Below are 14,020 nucleotides of genomic sequence, written 5' to 3' on the forward strand. Positions count from 1 at the left end.
GTGTCCATCATTGTGTTCTATGTGAACATAGAACAGCTATATATTCTCATCATTTAGCTCTCACTTATAAGTGAGAACATGTGGTATTTGGTTTTCTGTTCCAGTGTTAGTTTGCTAAGGATCATGGCCTCTAGCACCGTCCATGTCCCTGAAAAAGACATGATCTCGTTTTTTATGACTACGTAGTATTCCATGGTGTCTACGTACCACCTTTTCTTTATTCAGTATATCATTGACAGATATTTAGGTTAATTCCATCCATGTCTTTGTTATTGTGAATAGTGCTGTATCTGTAAGGAACTTAAAGTTAAGAGAAACAAGAACAATCCCATAGAAAATGGGCAAAACCCTCCAGGTCTTTACATCATAGAAGAGTTGAAGGAGAGAATAAGATAAGGGCTTTTTGGTTACCAACTTCTAGGCCCTTCCTAATAACTATCTGGTGCTAATGTGGGAGAAACATGAAGCATGTAGTGTGTGTGTGTGTGTGTGTGTGTGTTGCTGTTCCAGAATTTTCTTTGTTAAGCCAGAAGTGAGGGAATAAATGTGGTTGGGTTTCTAGAGGATCTCTTGTGACCTGGTGAAAGAAAAAGGCAGTCCGTGTGCCAGCATGGTGCCTTTAAAGGATTGAGATTTTGGAGAAGAATGGCCCTCTGAGAGCCAGAGGCTTAGGAGCCAAAGTCCAGGACACATGTGGTCAAACTTGGCATAGGGTTACAAAGCTATCCTCCTTTAAAGAACCATAAGAGTCTGAACAGGGAACTGGATAAGAAAAAGCATCCAGAGGGAGAAGCTGCAGTCAATTCTAATAATTTAAAGATCAAAAATGGGTGGTGACATAAGCATCATGAGAATTTAGAGACCTTTACACTGCTACAAAAGAACTGAAATCTCATGTACCCTTCACTGACCTCACTCAGCATGCAGACAAACCAGGATCTGATTCTGCCCGGTACAAGACCAACACCGCGAGGTCATTTTGCTAACTGCTGCCCAGCCTCTGGGAATAACACTCAACCACTCTGAAGTCTCTTCTTTGAAACTTCAAACAAACTAAAGACCAGGGCCAGTCTTAGAACTTACACAAATAAATACAGTTTCTAGGAATATCTTCCAAAATGTGCTCCCTATTTCCTCTGAACATGTTTTTGTTAAGGAAAAAACATCTCATGCAAACAAAACACACAAAACAAACAAAACACACAAAACAAACAAAACAACTGTGAGGCAGGTGTTATTGACCTCACTTTATAAGTGAGCAAACTAAGGCTCAGAAAATGTAAGGAAATCATCCACCACCACTTGGCCAGTGGACGACAGATCTGAAACTGAAACCTGAGTTCCTGAGTCTGAAGCTGTTTCAACAAGACCCAGTCACTTTGCAGTCATCAAAGAACTTGACAATTATATAAAGACATACCCCACTGACTACTTCAAGTAAACACCCACTGTGTGCAAAAAATCGTGTTAGGTCCTGGTGATTAAGGTTCCAGTCCTGAAGAATATAGTTTTTATAGGTGGGGAAGAGCACCTGCTCAAGAGTTTCTCATGAAGGTCCTTATAGGTTCTTCCAGGAGAGTGGGAAAGGCAGGAGGTGAAGAAATGCTTCATCAAGAGAAGAACGTTTCTGCATTCCAAGCACCAACATTCAAAGCAGAGAGAGGGAAAAAAAGGGTGTAGACGTTTGAACAGGCTGTGGGCAAAGTCGAAGAAAAGTAAACTGCTTATTCCACTTCGAGAAGAAATGGAATTCCTTATGGGAAGAATGGGTAAAAGAAAATTATGTACATTTTAGAAATAAAAACAGAATGTTGAGTTCTTGAGACTTCCAGGAACATCCAGAAAAATGATAGAATCTAACGACCAATAACCAAACCCTAAGAACGCTAAAATTCTAGAACCCTGGTTGTTTCCTCACTGTTGCTACTTTCACTGTTTTTGTTGCTTTAAAACTCTTAATTCAAAAAAGATCTGCAGGTTCAACCTCCGCAGCAAAAACACAGGGAGCTGAATAGACTTCTAACTGGTGCGCAAAGAAAGCAAACTGGTGTGTGGCAGCCATTTTGAAGATTAGGAAGAAACAGCATCTCTGGCTGGTGACAAGAAACCACAATGAGCACAGGCAGCAGATTTGGCTCGAGAGGGAGCCCTGAGGAGGAACAGGAGATGGTCCCAGGGGCTCCTAAATAATAAAAATGACTCCCTCCAAGTCCACCTCCTAGGATTCAAAGGAGATGCACGCGTGGGATCACGACCCGGTCAGTTCTGATGATGATCTTTCCTAGGCTCTGGACAGGAGACTAGGGAATCCTGCCATTAAACTCTTACCTCTCAATGCTCCTGCTTTGTTTTTTAATCCAATATTCCTTAAGCCTTTCATCTGCGTTTCTGGACTCAGCCTATTGCTGCAGCAGAGCCTCGTTGGCTGTTTAATGATAGTCTAATGAGGTCTCAGAGTGTCCTGGAGGAACGCTTCTGGCCAGCCGCTTTCCCTTTAAGAAGGGGGCCTTTGAGTCTAGGTCTGCATTAAACATGAATCAAGCTTTCTGTCTGTGTCTGGTGCACACATGAGTGAAATCCACCTCTGTATCACTCGTTCCTGGAGGGGATTTTCTTTCTGTATTACACCTGCAGAACGCCATCCTCTTTTCTCTGGCAAGCCTGGATACATGATTAATATTTTAAGCCTCCCAGGTTCCGCTTTCCCTAGTTTCAAAAGTGCCTGAATATTGGACTTTTAAAAAATGTATTTATCTCCCCATCCAGGCTGCTGAGGAGAAACTGCAAGTAGAAGGCACTGCCACGGGGGCCTAAACAAATCCAGGCAAATCTTTAAATTGCTTCTGCAGTCATTGGGGTTTTCTTTCATTAGCATCTCGGATGCTACTTCTCTCCTGCTGACCTTCATTTTGGAGCAGAAGGGAGAACAGTTTTAAGAGGGCGTTATATCTTTTCCTTGGGAAACAGAGACTTGAACTGTATGGCCAGTGTTAGCTCAGTTCAGAGAGAAATGTGTCTGGCTTCCTGTCTCCTCCAGGCACTATCATCTTTTCAGCTTCAGTCCAAAAAGACTCTTCTGATTTTTCTCTCCTGAGCCCCGTCCTTCTGCCTAGGAGGCACTGCGGAAACATCCCCCACAAGGCTTCTGGCATTCCCCTCACGGAGGGCTGCAGGCACCTGGTTATCTCCCCATCCGCATTGTCCTTACAGCAAGGTTCCTTTGCCCAAGAAGCAGAAAAAGCCTTAGATATGGAGGCAGGAAGGGCTGGCTACACACCCCTAAATCTACAATCTGACTGTTTATGTTTAAATTCAGTTCTGACACTAATTCTTAACTAATTCCAGTCCTAGGAGAGTTGGGCAAGTCCCCTAATTACTTTAAGCTTTAATTTCTTTACCTGAAAAACCAGGGATGGTAATAATAGTCACTGAATAATAAAGAGTCAATAAATAATAAATGAGAGTACAAATCGGACTCACATGTTGCAAACATGTATAATATATTACAAAGATCTACTATATGCATTTAGTATACAGATGACTTGTCTGCAAAGATACTAAGTTCTCATCTACTTCTAAATCCCTAAGCATGAATCCCTATAATAGATAAATATTGAACAATCATAAGAATGAGGAGCAGTGTTTTCTTTTGTGGTGTTCATGTCTAGTGAGTCACACAGACCCACAGACGACCACAAGAGAAGCCCCAGTCACTGACTTTCACTTAGCCCAGTAGCTAGGACAACGAAAGGGCTTTCTTCTTTGGGTAAAGTGTACTTACTCCTTCTCAGAATGTTTAATGTTTGCAGCCAGTAGATTCCCCTCTATCACACCATGTGTTTCTGCCCTCAAAAGCCTTTGGTGGAACACAACTTCTCCTGATTGGATTAAATCAGAGGTCTCTATGTACTGGCAGTGCATTATGATGTGCTGGAATGGTGAAAGCAGATGTAAAGTATGAGGGGTGACTGCCTTCAAAGAGCAGTAATGCAGAGCAGAAAAATTACAGGAGTTGAGAGTGGAGAACCCAGCGCAAGGCATGGTCCTTCTTGGTTCTATGGATTTGGGCAATACACTTGACTTACTTGAGTGCAGTTCTCCACTTGTAAAGATAAAGATAATTCTATCTACCTGTTGACAGTAATGTAGGAAATAAATTCAATGATGTACATGAAAATATTTTTAGGTCAACGTGGTGAAACCCAGTCTCTACTAAAAATTCAAAAAATTAGCTGGGCATGGTGGTGCGTGCCTGTAATCCCAGCTACTCAGGAGGCTGAGGCAGGAGAATTGCCTGAACCCAGGAGGCGGAGGTTGCAATGAGCCGAGATCGCACCATTGCACTCCAGCCTGGGTAACAAGAGCGAAACTCCATCTCAAAAAAACAAACAAAAAACAATAAATTATAAATCTTCTTATAATCTTAGTTTCACAGCCTAGCATAAAGAAAAAGCTACATACTTTCCACAATGGGAAAGTCACGGAATTATCCTAAATGCCGATCAATGATAGATTAGATAAATAAAACGTGGTCCATGTACACCATGGAATACTATTTGGCCATAAAAAGGAATGAGATCATGTTCTTGCAGCAACATGTATGCAGCTGTAGGCATTATCCTTAGTAAACTAATGCAAGATCAGAAAAACAAATACTGCATGTTCTGACCTAAAAGTGAGATAAAAGCAATGAAAATACATAGATAAAAAAGGAGAACAATAGACCCTTGGGCCTACTTGAGGGTGGACGGGGCAGGAGGGAGAGAACTAGAAAAAATACCTATTTGGTACTATGCTTAGTACCTGGATGATGAAATAATGTGTACAACAAATTTCTGTGACATGAGTTTACCCATACAGCAAACCTGTACATGTACCCCTGAACCAAAAATAAAAGTTAAAAGAACTTTGGGAGGCTGAGGCAGGATCACGAGGTCAAAAGATCGAGACCATCCTGGTCAACATGGTGAAACCCCGTCTCTACTAAAAGTACAAAAAATTAGCTGGGCATGGTGGCACGTGCCTGTAATCCCAGCTACTCAGGAGCCTGGAGCAGGAGAATTGCCTGAACCCGGGAGGCGGAGGTTGCGGTGAGCCAAGATCACGCCATTGCACTCCAGCCTGGGTAACAAGAGCGAAACTTCGTCTCAAAAAAAAAAAAGTTAAAAGAAAAAAAAAGAGAAGGGGCTACAGAAAATTCATGGAAGGAGTAAGGAAAAGACATGAGAGATGAAGGGAACAAAGGAAGAAAGAAGATACACAGATAGCATTTTTTAAACTATAAAATAGGAAAATATTTGTCAAGGGTTAAGAGGCTACAGGAATTCAGGGTAAGAAGAAATTACATAGAAGTAATGCAACTAAGTTTGCATTTTATATATATTTTTGTTTTTGCTTTTTCATTTTTAATGAAAAGAAACAAGTAATTTTGTAAAAGTCAGAAAACACCAGTATCCTTGTGATCTAATCCCAGATTTTTCTGTCAGCCAGACCTACTCTAATTGATGAAGGATGCATTTCTGGCCCCATTCCAAATATGTGAAATTAGAAGATATGATTGCATATATAATAATAAAAGCACAATCTAAAGGGTATTATCATACCAGGAACACAGAGTTGTTTCTTCCTGACCTGGAGCAAATATGAAGAGAAAGTCAATACATTTACAAACAAGATTTAATAATGTTAAGTTATTAACATTATTAACAAGAATAGAGTTTGCCAACAGCTGAGAAATTATGCATTGCTTTGTTTCAAAAATTACCAATGTAGTGCTTGAAACATCCAGCAGGTAAGCAGCAGGCCTAATTGAGTCTGTTTCTGGAACTGTCTGCTAGCAAATGAGCATGCTCAGTCCAGAAAGCCATTTTTCATGAGAGGAATGGAGAGAGGGAGAGAAAGGCAATATTTACATCCCATTCTGCACAGCTTAGTACAGCCTGTTCATCTTCTCGACCTTTTCATAATGACAATCGTAAGTGGCCTTCTGCTTACCAGGATGTTTGCACTTAGGAGGAGACCTCTCAGCCTCTGGCTTCTCTAGGTGGCCTACTCTCAAGAGTCTGGTTTTGGTTTCTTCTGTGTTTCTCTATATGGGCATGTTGAGCTCCTCATGATAAAATTTGTTGTAATTCATAGCCATGTTGGCAGGCATGAAGGATAGCTCGCTGTCTTTTTTTTCTTATTCTGCTGCTCTGCCAGCAGATGGGCCTTGGCATCCTCTACAGAAATATTTTTTATTCTAGCACTGATGCCGAGGTCTAACTCAGGAATGCCATGCAGCATCTGGTTGGAAAACATCTCCTTGTTCTTCTTTGCTGCGGAAATGTGGGTGTTTTCTGGAAGTTCATAAAGTCCTGCATTCCTTGGCTTGACTTTCTCTTCCTCATGTTCCATGATCCCTTTCGTCTTCTTTAGCTCTGCCTCAGTGTACTTCATCATGTCTGCATCCTCAACCCTTCAGTTGGTTTCTGCAGAAAATGATGTCCCCAAGTGACAGTCTTCCTCTTCACTGATTTTATCTTTGCCCCTTTTCTTCAGTTTCTTCATATCCACCATACCAGCTGTTTTCATCTGAAAGGGATCTTTCACTAGAGTGGGCTCTTCTTGTATCTTCTTTCCCAAAAGCAGGGCCATAGCACCCATTGAACCTATTCCTCAAATTATGTACCTGTCTGGCCTATTCCAGTTTTAATTGAACCTCCTCTGAGTCCTCATCTTCCTCTAACTTGGAGTCATCCCGGTGCCAACGGAAGTCTTTCCAGTGACCAACATGGTGGCACCAGCCCCATGGTTCAGCCACAGTGCCTTGAGGTTTGCATTTTAGTATAAATTTATTATAAAACAACTTCTAGTAGCTCTAAGTGAGGTGGACTTGTGAGGCCGATACTAGAGATAAGAAAAACAGTTTAAAAACAGCTTCAGTGGTCAAAAATAATAAACAGGCAATGTCAACTAGGATGGACAAAATATATTGGAACAAGAATGAGGAATAACACACTCCAAGAAATGGGGAGGGAGGGAGGTGACACAGTCTGCATATTCATCACCACCCAAATCTCATGTTGAATTGTAAACCCCAGTGCTGGAGGTGCGGCCTGGTGGGAGATGTTTGGATCACAGGGACAGGTCTCTCATGGCTTGGTGCTATCTTTGCGATAGTGAGTTCTTGCAAGATCTGGTTATTTAAGCCTGTGGCAGCCCCCCTGACCCCTGCAACCTTTGCTTGCTCTTTACTTTTGCCGTGAGACATGTCTGCTCCCCCTTTGCCTTACACCATGATTGTAAGCCTCCTGAAACCTCCCCAGAAGACAATCAAATGTCAGCATCATGCTTCCTGTACAGCCCGCAGAACTGTGAGTCAATTAAATCCCTTTTCTTTATTATAAATTACCCAGTCTCAGGTATTTCTTTATAGCAGTGCAAGCACATCCTAACACAGCAGGTTTTTGAAATAACTTTCTGTTTCCCCACTGGGGCAACTGGCTGGTTGAGGGTATCATTTGTCTATGGCAGGGAATATTTGAGGAAAAGAAGGTTTGGAGAAAAAGGAGTAAATTCAGTTGTGAATATGTTGAGTTGAAGTTTAAATAGGGAAGCAGATAAAGACAGCAGCAGGTAACTGGATACAAAAGTATGAAGCTGAAAAACACAAACATGGGAGTTGATGCAGAGGAAATAACAGATCAGTCCCCCAGTAAGTGTGTAAGGTGAGAATAATAAAAGTGAACTGAAGATTGATCCCTGAAGAACACCAATAGTTCTATGAAATTGTCAGGAAAGGTAAACAATTCATGTGCAATTGACAATGATAGTTTTTAGCATGAAATCCTGAGTCAAGTTCACTGGACTCCCTTCCCAGGTCCATTACTTACCAACATGGGCAAGTCAATTCAATTCCTTGAGCCTCAGTTTCTCCCTGTGTAACATGGGAATACAATAGGACACATTTGTTGTGAAAACTCAATGGAATAATGTTGGTAGAGTGTTGACCCCAATACCTAATATATGCACACATAAATATTTAATAAGTATTAGATATTTTAAGTGGTTTTGGGGAAGGACTTCATATGCTTGTGTTTTAAGATTTCTTCAGTTCTCAAAAGGTGGGCTGTTCCCAGGCCACCAGTGTAGGAGGAGACCGTTAACAGGTTTCTTTTCCATATTCTCCTAGGTGGATCACTGAGCAGCCCCCAGCAATCCTTTCCCCTTTCCCCTCTCTTGACAGCTTCCTGCTCCATCTCAGGGATCATCCCATGTTCTCCGCACTAGACAAAAATATAGCAATCAACCAAACACATAAGATAATTTCAGATAGTGCTATAGACTGACATCTTATGTCCCTCAAAAATTTATATGTTAAAACATAATCCCAAATGTGGGGTACATAATATAGATGTGATAGTATTTGGGGTGGGTAAAATAAGCCCCAGAGAGCTCCCTTCCCCTTTTGCCATGTGAGGTTACAGCAAGGATATAGCCCTCTATGACTCAGAAGGCTGTCCTGAGGGATATGGACCCCCCCAGGCACTGATTTTTGCGATTACCTTGATCTTGGACTTCTCAGACTTCCAAATCATAATCAATACATTTCTGTTCTTTATAAGCCCCATTCTATGGTAGTTTGTTATAGCAGCCCAAATGAAGTAAAACAAATAGAAATAAAATAATGAAAAATAAGCAGAAACCAGTGATAGGTTACATCCAAGGTGGAGCTTTTCATCAGTGACACTTAACAGAAACTTAGACCCTAAATATGTGAGTGAATGTGTGCAGAGGTACGGCTGGATACTATAGCTTCTTATTTAAGCAATTCTTAAAGCCAGGCACGAGGCTGGATGTGTTCCTAGATTTGCATTTCTCATTTGCAACTTTTTTTTTCCCCTCTTGAATTAAGCAAATCCAACAAAAGACGTGCTCTCCACTCCCTTTCCAGTGAGCTACAAAGAAGATGATGCTTTGAATTAGATGATAGATTTTTCTGTTTCTGCCACTCTAGGCACCTCCACACTTTAAGGTGTTTGATGAGTGAGAACATAAGGTTCAAAGATTCTACCATGTAGAGCATGAACTAGTAGAATTTCTTTCCACTAAACTAAAATCCACAGTAGCACTGCCTAGTGAGAAATAATATAACAACCTCTCAAATCTGCACAGGGACTGACAGTTTGAAAACTCTTTTTGTAGACTTGATTATATTTAAGACCCACAGCCACCATATGAAACAGTATTTTCTCCAATTCATAGATGAGGAAACTGAGGCTCAGAGGTTATATGACTTTCCAAATATGCTACTTAGTGTTGAAACTAATATTTGAAGTCATTGCTCATCTGTCTCTGGGTTCACTTTCTACCACTGTTATCCCAGGGCTCCTGAAATAGCCTTGGGTCAATTTATAACACTGGGTCTGTCCGAAATTGCTAGCATTGGCTCTCAGTCAGCCGTAATGTGCTGCCTATGTTTACTGTCATTTCCCCAGCCTACGGGTGAAAAAAGACATCACTGTTTTTCTGGCTCACTCATCATGCTGAAAGATAAGACTTGACTAAAAGGGTATCCCCTACCCTCTGGGCAGTCTCAAGAAGGTTTCTAATGTCAACTTGCTCAGGCTGTCCCTACGCAATGCCTCTGCTGTCCTTGAAGATCTCTTGAACACTTTCCCATGCCAATGGCTGGCTCCATCTGCCCCTTCCCCTGTTGACTCAGAGAATAAGACTGCTGCTAAAGGCCCTGGTATTGGTACTTGTACTATTTCTGTTAAGCATCTTATTCCGTGCCCGCCTCAGGCACCATGGTTTCAATGCAAGTTACCCTGGAGAGTAGGAAATTCTGCTACTTTTTACGTCACTTCACTTAGGCCTCCCGTAAGTGTCCTGACACGGTCTTACTCTGAGCATCTCTGTGTTAACATATGGAGAAGCAGATGTAATCACCCAACAGGTTCTTCTTGACTACTACAGGGACAAAATCAATTCACTGTGACCATGGCATTGCAGTAAAGAAAGAGTTTAGTTAATGTGAGGCCAGCCACATGGAACAACCAGAGTTGTAATTCAAATCAGTCTTCCTGAAGGCTCAGAGGTTAGGGTTTTTCAAGGACAGTTCGGTGGGCAGGGGAGTAGGGGATGGGTGCTGCTGATTGGTTGGGGGTGCAATCATAGAGGTGTGGGAAATAGTCCTCAGGTACTGGGTCTGATTCTGGGTTAGGGAGCCAGAAGATAAGTTCAATCATGAGTCACAAATCTAGGTGGGGTCAGCAGTTGCCATAATGCAAAAGTCTGAAAAACATCTCAAGATCAATCTTAGGTTCCTTAAAAGCGATGCTATCTTTAGTAACAATTGAAGAAGTCACAATTCTTGTGACCTGTGGCCACAGAACTCTGGTCAGTAAGGGATTATGAAAACTATGACTGCATTTTAGCAGGATTCAAGCTCCTCCCATTATCTTATCTAGTGACCTTTTGTTAATCTTACAGAGGTGGTTTCAGACAAAGAAGGAGAGGATCCGTTTCATGAAGGTGCTGCTATTATTCTTGCCTCAAAGTTAAATTATAAACTAAATTTCTCCTGTGGTTAGCTTGCTCTATACCCAGCAATGAGTGACGCCAGCCAGGCTGTGAGGCTAGAGGCAAAATGGAGTCCGCCATGCTAGATTTCTCCCACTGTTGAGATCTTTGTAAAGGCAGTTTCACAGAGACTCAAAGAAGTAAAGCCATTTGTTCAAATCCAAATAGGTAGTAGTAAATGGGGGATTTAAACCCAGACATGTCTGATCAGCGAGTCCATGTGCTTAACTTCAATACTTCATGTGATACTATGATTTATAAAAAAGGAGTATGTATTTGGTCTTCATCCAGTTCCTGGTACAGAGCTCCTAAAACCCTTGGAGTTTCCTAAGTGAGCTGAGCAATAAAAGTGAGAGGAGAGTCCATTGTTATTCATTACAAACTCCTTTCACCCACACCTGAGCTTTTGTGAATGAGGTGACTACTGGCTTTCCAGATGACTATAGGATGGGGTCTGGTTACCAGGGGAACCAACCACATGATTACGCGGTTGGAACTTCCAGTCCCACCCTCTGACCTCTGGAGAGGGAAGATAAGCTGAAGGTTGAATCGATTGCTAATAGACAATGATTTAATCAATCAAGCCTATGTAATGCGGCCCACAAGAAAGAGACAAAAGAAAGAGGTTCACAGAACTTTCATTTAGTGACCACGTGGAGGCCCAGGAGGGTGGCCTTTCTCTGAGAGGGCACAGAAACTCCACACACCTTCCCTATCCCTTGCCCTATGCATCTCCTCCATTTGTCTGTTCCTGAGTTATATTTCTTGGTAATAAACTGGTAATCCAATACCTTGTGTTTTCATGAGTTCTGTGAGCTGTTCTAGCACATGATCAAACATGAGAAGGGTGCCATGGGAACCTCTAATTGGGAGCTCTAGGGGTCAAGAGAAACCTTCCCCTTTGCTCTTTGAAGATTCACTAAAAGTCAACTGATAGGAAATCAAAAATAAAATTCTAAGCCCCACAACAACTGAACAGACTCCCTATTGGCCAAAAGGACGACTCCAAAGAACATTAAAAATTTGAGTTCTTGGCCATAAAGGGAAAGGAGGTGGGCATGTCTGGAGTTTAGACACAACAACCAACCAGCATTGATGTTAAAACAGAGATCATAAAGCTGACAAAAAGACTCTTTGTGGCAATAAGATACCAAATTATAAACAAGACCTAAGGCCACCCAAGGCAAGGGTTAAGTCACACCCACAGGCCATCAACCTTGCTACATAAATCCTTATCTTAAGACATTCCTTTCTGCTGACTCCAGGTTTTAGACAGAGGCTTACTCCTTTAACCAACTGCAAATCAAAGAACCTCTGAATTTATAAGGTGTAAGCCCCACTTCAAGATATCCCATCTTCTTGGGTGAACCAATATATATCCTCCACATATTGATTTACGTATTTTCCTATAACTCTCACCTCCCTAAAATGCATAAAACCACATTGTAATCCAACAGCCTCGGGTGCACTTCCTCAGTACTCCCTGAGCCTGAGCACCCACTTCCCAGGTTTGCGGTCATTCTTATTGTCTCGGAATTAACATTTAAAAAAATTTTTACAGAATTTGTGTTTTCCATTAACATGACAAAGACAGATTAATAGGAGAAATGGGGTACAAACTTATCAACATTCTGTAACAGTGCGTAACTCCCCAATGGGTTAGAGAGGCGTATCTACCATTTCGAGATTACAGAAAGAATGGAGGCTTGGAGCATCGCCAAAAACAGGTTATGGTGATAACTGAGTAATAATGACAATATAGGTTATGGGTGGGAGAAAAGAGAGGCCTGGCTAGCAAAGGGGTCTTGTTATGTAGATGAAACCTCACAGGTAGCAACCCTCAAAGAGAGTAGATGGAAAATGTTTCCTAGGGACTTTTAAATGTGTCAGACTCTGGGTTAATCTTTCCTAGACCTGGAAAAGGGAGGACCTCAAAGAAAGCCTGGCAGCATCGATACAGTTATTCTCTCCAGATGCTCCCTCACGAAAGACAGCTTTTTCAGAGATCCTTCAATTTGCAGACACTCTGAACAGCCGTCTGAAAATACGTCAAAGCAGTACATTTTGGGGTGCAGTATTTTAGCTCCATTCATAGCCAAGTTAAACAGAAGCTGTGGATAACCCGGTGCTCCACTACTGGAGACTGGCATCTGAAATGGGGTGCGGTCTTGTGAAGCTTAACTGTTTTGGTAGAATCTGATGCTATCTAGAGACAGCATCAGAATTGAGTTAAATTAGGACAGTCGGTGCTCATCGAGAAGAAGAGAATTCCTTAGCGTGAGGGAGAAAAAACCTACACATTTTGGTGACCAGAAGTAAAGTGTAGTAAGTAAAGATAAGAAACAGTGCTTGCTTACATTTTGACTCCACTATTCCCCTAAGGGAAAGCACTCAGCTTCAGGGAAGGGACTCAGGCACACAAGCTTTGTCCAAGCAACAGCATCTCTGCTGCCTAATACTGTGCATCACTCAGAAATGTCCCTTGATCATCCTCACAGGCTCATGTCAAAATGCCTGAGATCAAGAGGTTGCAGGTAAACAAGTGAAGAAAAGAAGCAAACAGCGCTCAGTCATCAAAACATAAGGGAGCTGTCTGACACAAACACAGTCACACACAAACACAGTGTCTATGGGACATGTGGAGGGTAAGACAATGGCATTTTAGTAACCTGCTCAACCCTGCCTAACTAATCTGAGAGTGTGTCTAGAAGACCAGCATATCTTCAGCCCCTAGCACAGCATGTGATGCAGAGTGGGCACTCAGAATACTATTTTCGGTGAATAAAGAGAAGGCTGGAGTATCCGGATATTAATGTCTTATTATTGAAACTTTTGAACTAATTTTTAATCACTCATTTTCTAAAAAGGAGCAGTAAGTTTTAAAGATGAGAACCAAGTTTAATATATGCCTGGGTTTAAACAGAACCTTTCACAAGATACTGGGTTTTCTGAATTTCAGTTTACCAAACTGCAGTAAAGAGCTGGTCCCAGAGCAGCAGGCACAGGATGCACACCCATTCGTCCCCTCCTTTACTGGTAACTTCGATCCTCAGTGACCTCCTTTTATCTGACCCTTCAAGGTGCAGACAACAGGAAATCATCTTAGGAGTCAGGACACCTGATCTTAGCACTAAATCTCTTGGCAGTCAGTTAAATCATCCAGGACAGCCACCTCTCACATGCCTAATCAATAACACAAGACAGGAATAGACATCTTAGCAGGTATTTGTAGAAAGGTAATTAGACTCTACCTTCAGCAGAAAACATAACAAAGTCCACTTTTCAGCCTTGCTGTGGGAGTAGCCTGTGCATTGTAGAATGTTTAGAACCATCTTGGGTTCCGAACATTCTGCAATGTTTAGAACCTTTTTCTAAACATTCTACAATGTTTTTTTTGTGTTAAACAAAAGACATTTTACATCTTCTGTCCCTATCCTTCACTTACAACCGAATG

The 14,020-nt window shown here is 41.7% G+C and overlaps 1 pseudogene; it reads right to left on the reverse strand.

Annotated features, from left to right (window-relative positions):
• Positions 1–6,023: 6,023 nt before the first annotated feature.
• LOC100403522 (splicing factor C9orf78 pseudogene) lies at positions 6,024–6,872 on the reverse strand (annotated as a pseudogene).
• Between the last annotated feature and the right edge of the window lie 7,148 nt (positions 6,873–14,020).

This window comes from Callithrix jacchus, chromosome 3 (assembly GCF_049354715.1).
Source record: "Callithrix jacchus isolate 240 chromosome 3, calJac240_pri, whole genome shotgun sequence".
NCBI classification, from domain to species: domain Eukaryota; kingdom Metazoa; phylum Chordata; class Mammalia; order Primates; family Cebidae; genus Callithrix; species Callithrix jacchus.